The sequence below is a fragment of the Pezoporus wallicus genome, unplaced genomic scaffold, assembly GCF_028554395.1.
Source record: "Pezoporus wallicus isolate ANWC-B61680 ecotype Strahan unplaced genomic scaffold, APGP_CSIRO_Pwel_v1 contig_4322, whole genome shotgun sequence".
NCBI classification, from domain to species: Eukaryota; Metazoa; Chordata; class Aves; order Psittaciformes; family Psittacidae; genus Pezoporus; species Pezoporus wallicus.
This window is the reverse complement of record NW_026637224.1, coordinates 2,585,715-2,598,695: the sequence shown is the minus strand read 5'-3', so window position 1 is coordinate 2,598,695 and position 12,981 is coordinate 2,585,715. Positions and strand designations below refer to the sequence as shown.

The 12,981-nt window shown below is 40.4% G+C and overlaps 1 protein-coding gene across 1 annotated transcript in view; it reads right to left on the bottom strand.

The window, feature by feature from the left end:
• Positions 1–12,981, bottom strand: part of ADGRV1 (adhesion G protein-coupled receptor V1) — a 280,088-nt gene that overhangs the window by 65,198 nt on the left and 201,909 nt on the right. The window lies entirely within an intron of this gene.

The window sequence follows — 12,981 nt, the reverse complement described above, 5'->3', positions numbered from 1 at the left end:
CCATTTTCTTAGCTTTCCTAAATGTCCTATCTTCAGGTAGAAAGCCTTATTTTTAGCAAATTTACTTTTTAAATTACAGAAAGGTTTTGTTGTTTTTTTTTTTTGGTTGTTGTTTGGTTGGTTTATTCTGTTTTTCCAGAATTGGAAGCAACAGGAACTGACATTTAAATAGGTTCAAATACACGTCATGCAGAAAGAAGTATAAATTTACAACTGTTCTGTCTGTCATATTAAATTTCAGAAGTACTTTACACATAACAGATAGCATGATGTGTTCCTGCCCATGGCAGAGATTTGGAAATAGATGAACTTAAGGTCCTTTCCAACCTAAACCATTCTATGATTCTATGATTCAATATGAGTTACAGGGAACCCACTAATATTAGAAAACATTTTGCTTCACAAACTGTAACTCCAACAGAGTGCCAGTGTTCTAAAAATCATCATAAACCTCTTCATTTCAATGCATGCAGTAATTAGGACCCATTGCTTGCAGTTAGGGCACAATTCTCACAGCTGCCTATATGTTTTTATGGAAAGAAATAGGCAAAATAGTTCTAGTAAGAACATGTATATATATATATACCACTTCAAAATCTGAAACTGTCTAGTTAGAAATTTCCAGAGTGCAATGAATACTTTTCCGAGATTTTTTTCTAATAAAACCAGAATTCTATCTAGTTTATAATGCTGTATGACAACTCAATTTACAAAAATCAGAGTTCAGCTTAGAATTTGATACAGGCCACATGATTTAGCCAACATGGGTTAAGCATACAGTTTGCTTGTAAGTCAATTAAAAAAAAAAAAACCCACACCAAAAAAAACCCCACAACAACAACAAAAAAACCCAAAACGAGTGGCAGAGATTTTCCAAAGAAGATAAGAGAGGTGCTGGGCAACCACATCCTGACAGGGCAATGTCAGCGGGATGTGGGCTGTGCCATGCCTCTTTGAAAGCTCCAGTAACACCCTTTGACTCAGTGATAAATCAGTGCTGCTTTCACCTTTACCACAGTGCTAGTGATTGGAGTTACCTGCTCAAAATATGAATCAGATATACCAGACAGTCTCTCCTGGTCATTTTCAAAGAATCAGAGGATGGTTTGTGTTGGAAGGGAACCTTAAAGCTCACCCAGCTCCAACCCCCTGCCACAGGCAGGGACACTTTCCACTAGACCAGGTTGCTCCAAGCCCCGCCCAACCTGGCCTTGAGCACTGCCAGGGATGGGGCAGCCACAGCTTCTCTGGGCAACCTGTGCCAGGGCCTCAGCACTGTCACAGAGAAGAGCTTCTAAGAGCTCATCTCAATCTCTCCTCTGTCACGTTAAAGCCATTCCCCTTGTCCTGTCCCTACAGGCCCTTGTGCAAAGCCCCTCTCCAGGTTCCTTGCAGCCCTATTAGGCACTGGCAGCTGCTCTAAGGTCTCCCTGGAGCCTTCTCTACTCTACCGAAACAGCCCAGCTCCCTAAGCATGCCAAACCCTTCTTTGGAGTTTTCAGGGTGGTTCCCCCTCACAGCAGAAACAGCTCTCAGCACAGTGCGTGCAGGGCAGAAGCTAGCAGTGTTACTGCTCTGGAGGAAGTACTGGTTTCTTTCCTCACCAGCGCTGTGAAAAACATAAACTTGTGAGCCTGCAGAGGGATGTCTGCACGCCTATGCCCCTTATCAAAAGCTGTGCTCTGTTTGGCGTGTGGCAGAAGCAGGCTTTAAGATAAGCTGCTGCTTGCAACCACGCATCCTGAAGCCAACACAGCTCACCAGGCAAGACAAGGCACCTAGCAATGACCTGGCACAGCCCCTTAGCAAACACTGAGCCTCTGCCCTAAAATTACCTGTCTGGCTGGTGCTGTATGTCCACATTACACTTCTGAACACCTTCACAAGAATTCTTATTTTTTTATGATGTGCAAGTTCTTCATAACCCTGTGGCGATGGTGTTCCAAAAGCTGTTTCACAGGTTATCCTACAATTAGATGTGGTCTTGATCCTTGGTGACTTCTACACACTTTGGTGTCAAAATGTAAAAGATGCTTGGCTCAGCATCTTACCTAAGAGATGGGGTGCAAGAACTGGAATCAGGGGGAAGGGGAGGTAAGCTCTTTTCACCCTGCAATTTCAGCAAAACGGTTGATTGAGAAAGTATATACCTATGGAATTCTTTTGGATAAAAATTAGGCGAGTGATTTCCCTACAGCTGCAGCAGGTTCCACCATGATACTACTTTTGCTTTTGTTTAATCACTTTCCCTCTGTTGGGAAGGTTTTAGAGGAAAATAGGAAGTTCTCTGGAAAACTTTAAAAGCAAGTAGGGTTTTTTCTCTGGAACAACATCTGCTCATGGGTCCAAGCAAGCAAATATCAGAAGAACCATAAAAGCTGCCCCAAAGAGTTCAGTATAGATGAGAAACAAGTCACTCCCTTGTATCAGTATATTTGGAGACTTCTGTAGTTAAATGCTGCTGATCAAAGCACAGCACAGCTAAACTGGCCTCCTTTGATACAGTGCTATACTTGACCTCTGCCACCTTACCGGTATGATGGGAAAATGACCAACCCAAGAAATCCCTTCCTGCCCACACCCCTGCTTTTGTGGTGTGAATGCAAATGAAAGCTGTGTTTGTGTCTGATGAATTTAGATCAATTTATACCTCATGCATATTAGCTCAGGGGCAGGTCCTTACCTTTTAGTTCATATATAGAATTCAACATGGGAAAATTTATTCTTTTACTGGTTGTAAGTTTGAAATTAAATACAAAATGTTTAATAACAGCTTTTCCCAATTTCATAGATAATATGGCAGTCAACCCTCTGGCACTATTTAATTTTCTTTCAGTTTCTTTCCTCTATACAGCAAAAGAAAACAGAGAGTGAGGGGAAGAGGAGACGAAGGAGAGGAAAAAAAGGTAATGAAAACTGAATTGGACCATTTTGGTTAAACTCAGAAAGCAGAGGAACTTACAATTGCCAGAAATCAAGCCAAGGCTTGATTGGTTTTGTTCATATTTGGACAGACTGTCCCAGCAATCTTTTGAAAGTCAACATCAGTGGGAATTACTGCTGGAAATCTGACCCGATCACCTTTACTCCCATGTAAAAATTCATTATGAGTAGCACTGTGTTCATTAATGGATTTACTCTCAGAGTAACTATCAACAATAGAAAACAGTGGGTAAAATCCAGTCCACCACAAACAAAGAATGAAGAAGTGCCAAGATGCTGTTTTGAAGCAGCAAAGAACAGAAGATTCTGTTTGAGTCAGCATGAGCAGCAAAAGTCAATAAACCAGACTTATTGCAAAACAAAGCAAAGAACTGTTTCCTTGTTTTTCTCTAGTGCTGCTATTACTGTAGAGTAAACAGCTCAGGAAAGGGGAAAAGTAAAATGCCTAAGCAATGCTCCTCTATAATGCATGTGTCATCTGCTGCTTTAGAATATGGACCACTGTGTTTCAGTCTTCTCATTATACCATCCTCTGGAAATTTCTTTGAATAATTTTATACCTACTTTTTTGCTTTTTTGCTTTTTCCTCCTGTGAAAGTAAATACTAGCAAAGCACCAGTTATGAAAGGAGAAGCAGCAAGGACTTAGCAGAAGCACTGCATTAATACAGCTTGGGCTTCTAGGCACTGGAAGCTCTAGAGTCCCCAGGCAGGTCATCCCAGAAGACTTGTAGCCTTCAGCATTTGACCAGGAAAAAAAGCTGGTGAAAATCTGCTTGGAATCTCTTAGAGCAGGGCTCTTGCTAAAACACTGAAATTTTAAAATTATATGAGCTATGTGTCTGATTTCTGTTAATAATGCTCTTGTTTACATCTAAGATTTCTTCCTTATGTGTGTCAGCTAGCACCAATGGTTTTGAAACGATTATTGGGGGGGGGGTATTACTACTTAATATTTGTTACATTTTCTCATATGCAAGACAATTTTCCCTGTACTAGCTTTTAGGGTAGACACTACCAATTTGCTCACTTTTCCCATCCACTCTTTAACCCAAGGATTTTAGTACAAATCTAGCTGAAAAAGGACATGTTTCCACATGCAAACTCTCAAACATAAACGAAGCATATCTTCACAGTTCTTCCCTTTGGCATGAAGAATAATAAAATGTCATGCAAAGTTTTGGGGTTTTTTCTTCGTGATTAACAGCAGTATTTAGTATGTAAACTTTTTTAATATGTACGCTTTGTTGCAACATAATAAATGTGCAGGATAAGCACACACAACCACTTGCAACTTCTCTATCAGACATGCTGGTTCTAGATAAGCCACACTGATGAATAAATTTAGTACAACTACTACAAATCAATCTGCTAAAGCTGCACTCCTTTTCCTCAGAGGTATCTTAGCATTTAGAAGTATCATTCATCAGTGAGATATGCTTTTAATTACTGGTGCTGTTACTAGCGCAGGCAAGTTTGCCTTCCAAATCACAGCTCCCTGGTCTAAGTACTGTCAGTGTCCGTGGACTTAACTAAAATGTGAGCACAAAATTGACCTATTGCAGAATAATCCTCTGGTGAAGTTAAAAAACAAACAAACTTTTTTTCCTACTTTTTAGGAAGATCAGATACAAGAGGTTAGATATATAAACTTATTATAAACAGCACGTCAGTGTCAATGAAGTAGTTGGAGTCAGCTGCTGGTATTGATCTCACGATTGCTTATTTTAGCATTTCCTGCTATAATATAGCATATCAGATGAAGACTTTTATAAACTGTTGGAAAATAGATAAACTGAGAAGGAGCTTTTTTTTAGTAGCAGTAGGCAGTATTCTGCTAATTAAAGATGATAAAGTAGGAGGGACTATCTTGCTATTTCTTACGCAGTCTGAAAGGAAATATGAAGCTTTTAAAAGCTGTCAGTGGCAGGGATGAAAGCCTTCCTCCTTCAGACATTCTCTGTTACTCTTGCTGTAGTACTACACAGGCTTCAGAGAAGTCTCTGTGGAGTTTTGCTTGAGCACAAAAATCCTGTCATCTGACTGAACCTGCTTGAAGGATCAGGCCCCAGAGCCGTTTGTGGGTGCAGCTTTCACCTATCAAAACCTATCCTTGCAACCCTTTAAAACTACCTTTGGTTGTCAGAATTTAGGAGTGGCTGGGAATTTTACATTAATAACAAGTATGTATCTCTAGTCGCTTTTCAAAATTCCACCACCAAAAATTAAACCAGCCGGAGTTTATCTTTCTTTATTTTAATGCTTTAAAAGCATAACACAGTGGTTATGCCTGTCTTTGATGTGCTAACATTTGCTTAACATGAACAGCAAATATTTACCAAGATACAAAAAGCATTCAACCCCCTGCCCCCAACTATCTTCCTCCACTAAACACATATGTTGGTAATGAGGGATAAATAAAAGGTAATTAAAGCCATCACATTTAGCAGTGTTTTTAAATAATCCTTAGCAGTGGGTAGCACATTAGGCAGCTTCATTTGAAATAATGAAGGAGTTCAGAAAATAAAGCACGATGACAGAATACAAAAAGACCAAACTTCGTATTCTCTTAACTGTTGCTATAGATCAGGGAAGTAGGGCAATTTGGCCAGTCTACATACATATATATGTACATAGGGATGTATGTATTGTGTAGTCATAACCCATGGGCCTCTGGTTCATCAGAAATGTTTCTCCCACACTAGCGCTGAGCTCAGCATGGGCTAATTTACCCTGCTGAGACAGGCAAAACAGTGAATGGTGAGAAATCAGCTGGTGAAAAATGCAGGCTTTCCCCCCCCCGCTGCTTCTTCTGAGTGGTTCATGCAGCATTCAGCCTTGCATCCAGATGTGCAAGCATCTGAGCTCTAGCACTGAGCTCTAGCAATGGTGGCTTGCAGAAGCTCTGAAATCCTAGAGGGTTTGCCAGTGAAGTGCAGAGGAAGGAGGTGGATAAATTGGGATAACAGGAAGCACAGGCTGGAGAGAGAGAGGACAATGCAGAGAGACACTTCCAAGCCCACACAGATTATAAAGCAAGGCTCAGGGGTTAGGGGATAGGAATTCCACAACCACTTGTGGTACAAACCTCTTTCTCTTAGCACATCTGATGGCTCAGTTAAATCCCTGAATGCTTATTCTAACTATTCCTGCCTGTGAAAGTCTGATGTTTCACCATGTTCTTCTAAGACTCAGGAATAAATTCAGTGCTTTTGAAGTAATCTGAGTAGGGGAACATGAGACTTAATCCAAACACTTGCACAGAAATTAGCTCGCTCAAGCTAAAAAATTCCTATTATTGATAGTAGCACAAGTCCTTGGGTTTAAGAAAGCAGAGCTCCATTTTAGGGAACAGCTAGCAAGCCAGGGATCTGTGCCCAGAATGTGTTCCAGCAGTGAGACACATGTGACTTGGTGAGACCCAAAGCAGCATCCAGTATTTCATCTGACCAGATTAAGTGTTGGTGCACCAGTCTGGCAAGTGTTTGGTTAGAGAGAAAGCATGGCTCTATCTGTAACAAATAATTAAGTTTTATGGGATCCTCCTTGTAAGTGCAGGCAGTAGATAATTAGAAGTTGCAGGGTTCTTGCCCTTGAAATAAACCTTAAGAAAAAAAAAAGTAGTGTCTGGAAAACTGCTTCAGGAAGTTTTTTGCCTTATAACAGCATCAAAATGAATTAAACTTAGAGATGTACTTAGGCAACTCATCATGAACTATGATGTCTTATGTTTTCTGTTTAGTTTGGGCCCTGAGCCCAGGCTGTCCCCATCCTCCTACCTATCTCTGTGAGTTCAAACTTATATCCCTGTAAGTTCAAACACATTTAAGATATCTTTGATGAGCCTTATTTTTCAAACTTCCAGTCCTGGCAAGACTTCAAAGTAAACATTTCTCATTGTACCTGACTTTTATGCACTGCCTGTAACACCAAATATACAAGCAAGGCATAACCACTTATAGGTTTGTGCTTCTTTCAAGCCTTCCAGTTCTTCACTACACTCAAAAGTGATGTGAACCCTGCTACCCTACTAGCATTTGTGCTTTACCACACAAGAGTATCTTTGGAAGGTAGAATGTACTTTTGTGCACTGTGTTACGCAAACCAACAAGTAAGACAATACCTTAGAGAATTAGTTGTCTCCATGCTCTACTTTATGACTAGTTGAAACCCAGGAGGGCCTTACATGTTCAAAGAAACTAAGCAGGCAGACAGCAACTGCACTGCTTGTTGTGTCTGAAATCAAGGTCTGACTCCCTCTCAGAGTAAGAACCTTTGCCTTGGGCTGGACTGTAGAGGAGATGACAGAAATGTCTTGGGGGGGGGGTGTCTAGAAAGGAATTTTGCTGTACAAACTTTTTTCATTATTTATCATCATAGCAGATGATATGATACAAAGAAAATATATTTGTGAGAAAAATTATCTTACCCTTTTTCTGCTGGGAGGTGTTATCACTATCACTGAACCTAAATACAGGGATACTTCTGCAATTCTAAAGTTTTGTAATGGTACATGTGGTTATTCTCTGCTCAGATCGATTGCCACAGGGGATGTTAAAGAGGAAAATAAATGAGTCAGGTGGGACCTGCTGAGGGGGCAGATCATTCTTCCTTTGGGCAAATAAATGATACTGCTCTTAAAAGAGACACCTTTAAAATCTGGAGGGATTGGCAGAGGGAAAGAGCTCTTAGAAGTGCAAGGAGCAGATAGCCAAAAGAAATGTACTTGGAACTAGAGGAAACTATACTTTGTTTCAATTAAAAAAGGTAGGCTAAAGCATGACAAAAGCTTTGGAATTTGATTTTAAGCTGAACTCTTCTTTTATTGTAAACTCATCTGTTCATAAGTTTTTCTTTCTCAAGAAGAAAAATTATTCTCAAACGGATAAGGGTGTTAAATAGTTCCTCTAAAGAAACGCAAATTATGTGTTTAGTTTATAATCCTGAAAGAGACAATCAGATAGAAGATAAGAAACCAACCAGGACAAAGGGAAAACAAAGGTTATCCTGAAGCTTTTACTTATGGCATAAACAGAGTCATGGTGAGCTTTCAATGTAATAACAAATTACAAAAGGAAGTACTTTTTTAAAACACTGTACCTAAGAGGTAGAATTTATATTTTTGGAAGATATTTCAGACAGTTATTGCAGGGATTGGAAAATTGTATGTGTGACACAAAATCTCAGAAATACATTAGGTTAATATACTTTTCTTTGGAGTGATTTTACACTGTCTAGTTCAATGCTTAATTCAAACTTTAGTTATTAGCAGGTTGAAAAAAGCTGACACCTCTTATCACTAAAACCCTCTAATGCCTCAGCCATCATGGCAATTCTTAAGCAAGGATGTACAGTTTAGAGCATGGTTTCCAGAGAAATACTTGAAATTCAGAGACACATTAGAAATTTCATTTACAAACACTGACAATCTTTCATGTAAGCCTTTTACCATAACACAGAAAGTAGGCAAATGCCTATGCAAGACCCTTCTACAAGCCAGCTGCACACAGAGAATGACTCTACTTTGAAGTTTCATGACATGACTTAGCCAATGATTATAACACACAGAAATTAAGCAGAGGTACAGTCATGGACACCTGTATCTGAAATAACTTAATAGTTTTTATAAAAGAAGACAAGAGAAATAATGCATATTTTTAAGAGATCAAATTTTACTACTTTCCTTAGTAAAGGTATTGTATCAGATACTCATATAAACCCCATGTTCTTTACAGATACACAGATGGACCATTATTCCTGCATTCAAACAGACCCTATGCAAATGCCTATCTCATTACTTCTTTCATTCAAGGTATGTCAATATGCCTTTCGTCAGCAACTCTTCTGGTCCTGTTCAGCCTTTTACCTCTTCAGTTTAGTGATGGGAGAATTAGCAAAGGGAGGAGTAAAAAAGCCCTTTGTTGGCAGTTAGCTCTTTCATGCGTCACTGAGCTGTGATCTGAAAAAAATTATGCTACTTGTTGGCATACTGATACCAACAAATTCACCAGATTTACTGCAGAAAAAATCATGTAATGCCAAAAAGTGCATTTTTCACACCATACATAAACTCCCCTCATTTTGAAAATAACCAGCAATATGTATACTACTGTTGCCATCATACCAGCCTGTTAGTTTTATACTGTGACATGTTATGGGAGTTATGTACAAAATATGTACATTTGTGTGTAGAAGTTGTCATAACTGAAAGAAGTCTCTGTCATAATACTTCTTTTGAAGCACAAAATTCAACATGGCTCAAATCATTTTTTGTTCAGTACAAGTACAAAATGAAGTTCTTTAAGCATAGCTATCCTGTTGCCTACGAATTGTGCACACGGGATTCTGGTTAGGAATAAAACAGTTGGTCAGACTCCACACTAATGCAAAAATGAGTTGCCTGAAGGAGTGATCACTTAAGGAGAGCGCTAAGATAACAGGCTTCACTGCTTTTATTACTTCAACCATTCTCACTGCTCTCACATGAAATGAACTCCTTAGCAGCACACCATTGTTGTCAAAGTATTTCTGACACTGTTTGTGAAGTTACTATGTGATGACCTTGACTTTGGAAATCTTGTTACTTTTTCCAGTACTATATCCTGTTTTGGAGTAAACAAACTGAGTGATGTAGTTCAATCTGTTCTCATTTCCACATTCTGGCTTTGAAAGTCCTTTTTTGTATAATTCTGAGCCACTTTTAAAGTGCTCTTCAAATTATGAATTAGCATCAGTGATATATAAGAAAATCCTTGCAGATAACTCCATACAGTGTTCACATTTACTGAGCTGGAATAAGCTGCGCACTTACTGAACTTGGGATGATTCCTGGCATTTGCTCACTTTAATAAGATGTTGGAAAAGTTTTATATTTAATTAGGGCAAATGAGTTGGACTGAATAATTTTCCTCTACTTAATAATTTTATCATAACCTAGGGAATTCTTATTTTTTTAAGAATAAGACATGGACACAAACTGTTAAACTGTGGTACTGCATAATGATACCATTAACCCACCATCTGATTGCAATCAGAAGACTTGATTATGCCACACACATTTCTTGTGTTTACTATGCACAGAAGGCATTTTAACATGAAGATAAATACAATACTTGCTTGCCATGTTCTGCAAAAAATTACCTATGTGTATGGAATGGCACAGAGCTATGCAGCACTCCCTTCTGTAGTGTGAATATCAGAAATGGTCTTCCATTGTGGACTTTGGATACTCTTCTGAGTTCAGAGCTGGTGTCTATTATTCTGGGACTAAACCTTGGCTAACACAGCTAGACAGCTTACAGTAGCCAGTGTAGCTCGTTTAGATCTAAATCAGATCGCTGTTTATCGTGCATTGTACATATATATGTATATAGTACATATGCTTAGTAAGGTTCCATTCCATGGAATATAGCCCTAGAGGGCAGGGGGGCCCAAGACTCTTGGTTGATATTCAAGGATCACCTGCTACAAGCCCAGGAGTGTTGCATCCCAACTAGAAGGAAATGCAGCAGGAGGGCCAGGAGACCTCCTTGGATGAATAAGGAGCTGCTGAGGAAACTCCAAGGGAAAAAGGAGGCTTATAAAAGGTGGAAGCAAGGACAGGCAACCTGGGAAGAATAGAGGGATGCTGTCTGGGAAGCTAGGGACTAGGTTAGGAAAGTTAAGGCACAGATAGAATTAAATCTATCAAGGAATATGAAAAATAACAGGAAGGGATTCTGTAGGTACATAAGAAAATAAAAAAAAGACTAGGGACAACATAAGCCCTCTCCAGAAGCTATCAGGAGAACTGCCTACACTGGATTTGGAGAAGGCTGAAGTCCTTAATGACTTCTTTGCCTCAGTTTCCACTGACAAATGCCCTAACCACAGTGCCCATGTCTTGGAAGGCAGATGCAGGGACTGTGAGAATGAAGACCTCAGGCCCACTGTAGGGTAGGATCAGGTCTGAGACCACCTTAAGAATCTGAATGTGCACAAGTCCATGGGACCTGATGAAATCCATCCACAGGTCCTGAAGGAGCTGGCAAATGAAGTTGTTAAGCCACTGGCCATCATATTTGAAGAAATCATGGCAGTCAAGTGAAGTTCCCAATGACTGGAAAAAGGGAAATACAACCCCCATTTTCAAGAAGGGGAAAATGGATGACCCGGGGAATTACAGACCAGTCAGTCTCACCTCTGTGCCTGGTAAAATCTTGGAGCAGATTCTCCTGGAAGGCATGCTAAGACACATGAAAAACAAGAATGGGCTTGGTGACAGCCAGCATGGCTTCACTCAGTGGAAATCCTGCCTGACCAATTTGGTGGCCTTCTGTGATGGGGCTGTGAAACTTATGGACAAGGGTAGAGCAGCTGATGTCATCTACCTGGACTTGTGCAAAGAGTTCTACACTGTCTGCAAAGCGTTCGACACTGTCCCATACGACATCTTTGTCTCTAAATTGGAGAGAAATCAATTTGACAGGTGGACCACTCAGTGGATAAAGAACTGGCTGGATGGCCACATACAAAGAGTTGTGGTCAATGGCTCAATGTCCAGCTGGAGACCAGTAACGAGTGGTGTCCCTCAGGGATCGGTGTTGGGACCGGTCTTGTTCAACATCTTTGTCAGTGACATGGACAGAGGGATTGAGTGCACCCTCAGCAAGTTTGCCAATGACACCAAGCTGTGTGGTTCGGTTGATCCGCTGGAGGGAAGGAATGCCATCCAGAGGGACCTTGACACGCTTGTGAGGTGGGCTGATGTCAACCTTATGAAGTTCAACTATGCCAAGTGCAAGGTCCTACACCTGGGTTGGAGCAATCCCAGGCACAGCTACAGGTTGGGCAGAGAAGAGATTCAGACCAGCCCTGGGCAGAAGGACCTGGGGGGGGTTAGTCAGTGAGAAACTGAACATGAACCCACTTCAGTGTGTGCTTGCAGCCCAGAAAGCCAACCATATCCTGGGCTGCATCAAAAGAAGCATGACCAGCAGGTCGAAGGAAGTGATCCTGCCCCTCTGCTCTGCTCGCGTGAGACCTCACTTGGAGTATTGTGTACAGTTTTGGTGTCCTCAACATAAAAAGGACATAGAACTGTTGGAACAAGCCCAGAGGAGGCCCACGAGGATGATCAGGGGACTGGAGCACCTCCTGTATGAAGACAGGCTGAGGAAGTTGGGGCTGTTCAGCATGGAGAAGAGAAGGCTGCGTGGAGACCTTCATAGCAGCCTTCTAGTATCTGAAGGGGGCCTATAGGGATGATATGGAGGGACTCTTCATTAGGGACTGTAGCGGTAGGACAAGGGGTAATGGGTTCAAACTTAAAACAGGGGAAGTTTAGATTGGATATAAGGAAGAAGTTCTTTACTGTTAGGGTGGTGAGGCACTGGAATGGGTTGCCCAAGGCATCTGTGAATGTGCCATCCCTGAAAGTGTTCAAGACCAGGCTGGACAGAGCCTTGGGTGACATGGTTTAGTGTGAGGTGTCCCTGCCCATGGCAGGGGGGTTGGAACTAGATGATCTTAAGGTCCTTTCCAACCCTAACTATTCTATGATTCTATAATCCTTTATGTGTGCATAAAAGTAGTATCTGTAAGTCCACATATATATGTGTATACTCAAATAGATACTGAATTCCAGTAACTACTTCTCACAGTAATTCCTTTCGTATGACAAAAAAAACACTACTGAATTATGTTCAGCTATAACAGAATTCTATAATATAATATCCTCCTGGTGTGGGTCTACTCTGCAGTCACCCTCAAAAGAAGAATTTGTTCATTCTTCTATTATGTTAGAAAGAAATAATGAAGAATTTTCATTTAAAAGTGTTTATATGCTTTCCCATAAAATCATACAGCATTTAATTATAACATAAAGTAAATAAGCATAATAGCCTCGTATCGTAGAATAACTGTTATCATAGATTTGCCAGAAAGGGGCCAGAGCAAAAGAGGTAGGGAAGGAGAACATAAATATTTATCTATTTATGTTCCCACTCAAACATCTCAGGTTCTATGAAGATGTATTGTTTCAATTGGAACAGTCTTCTGA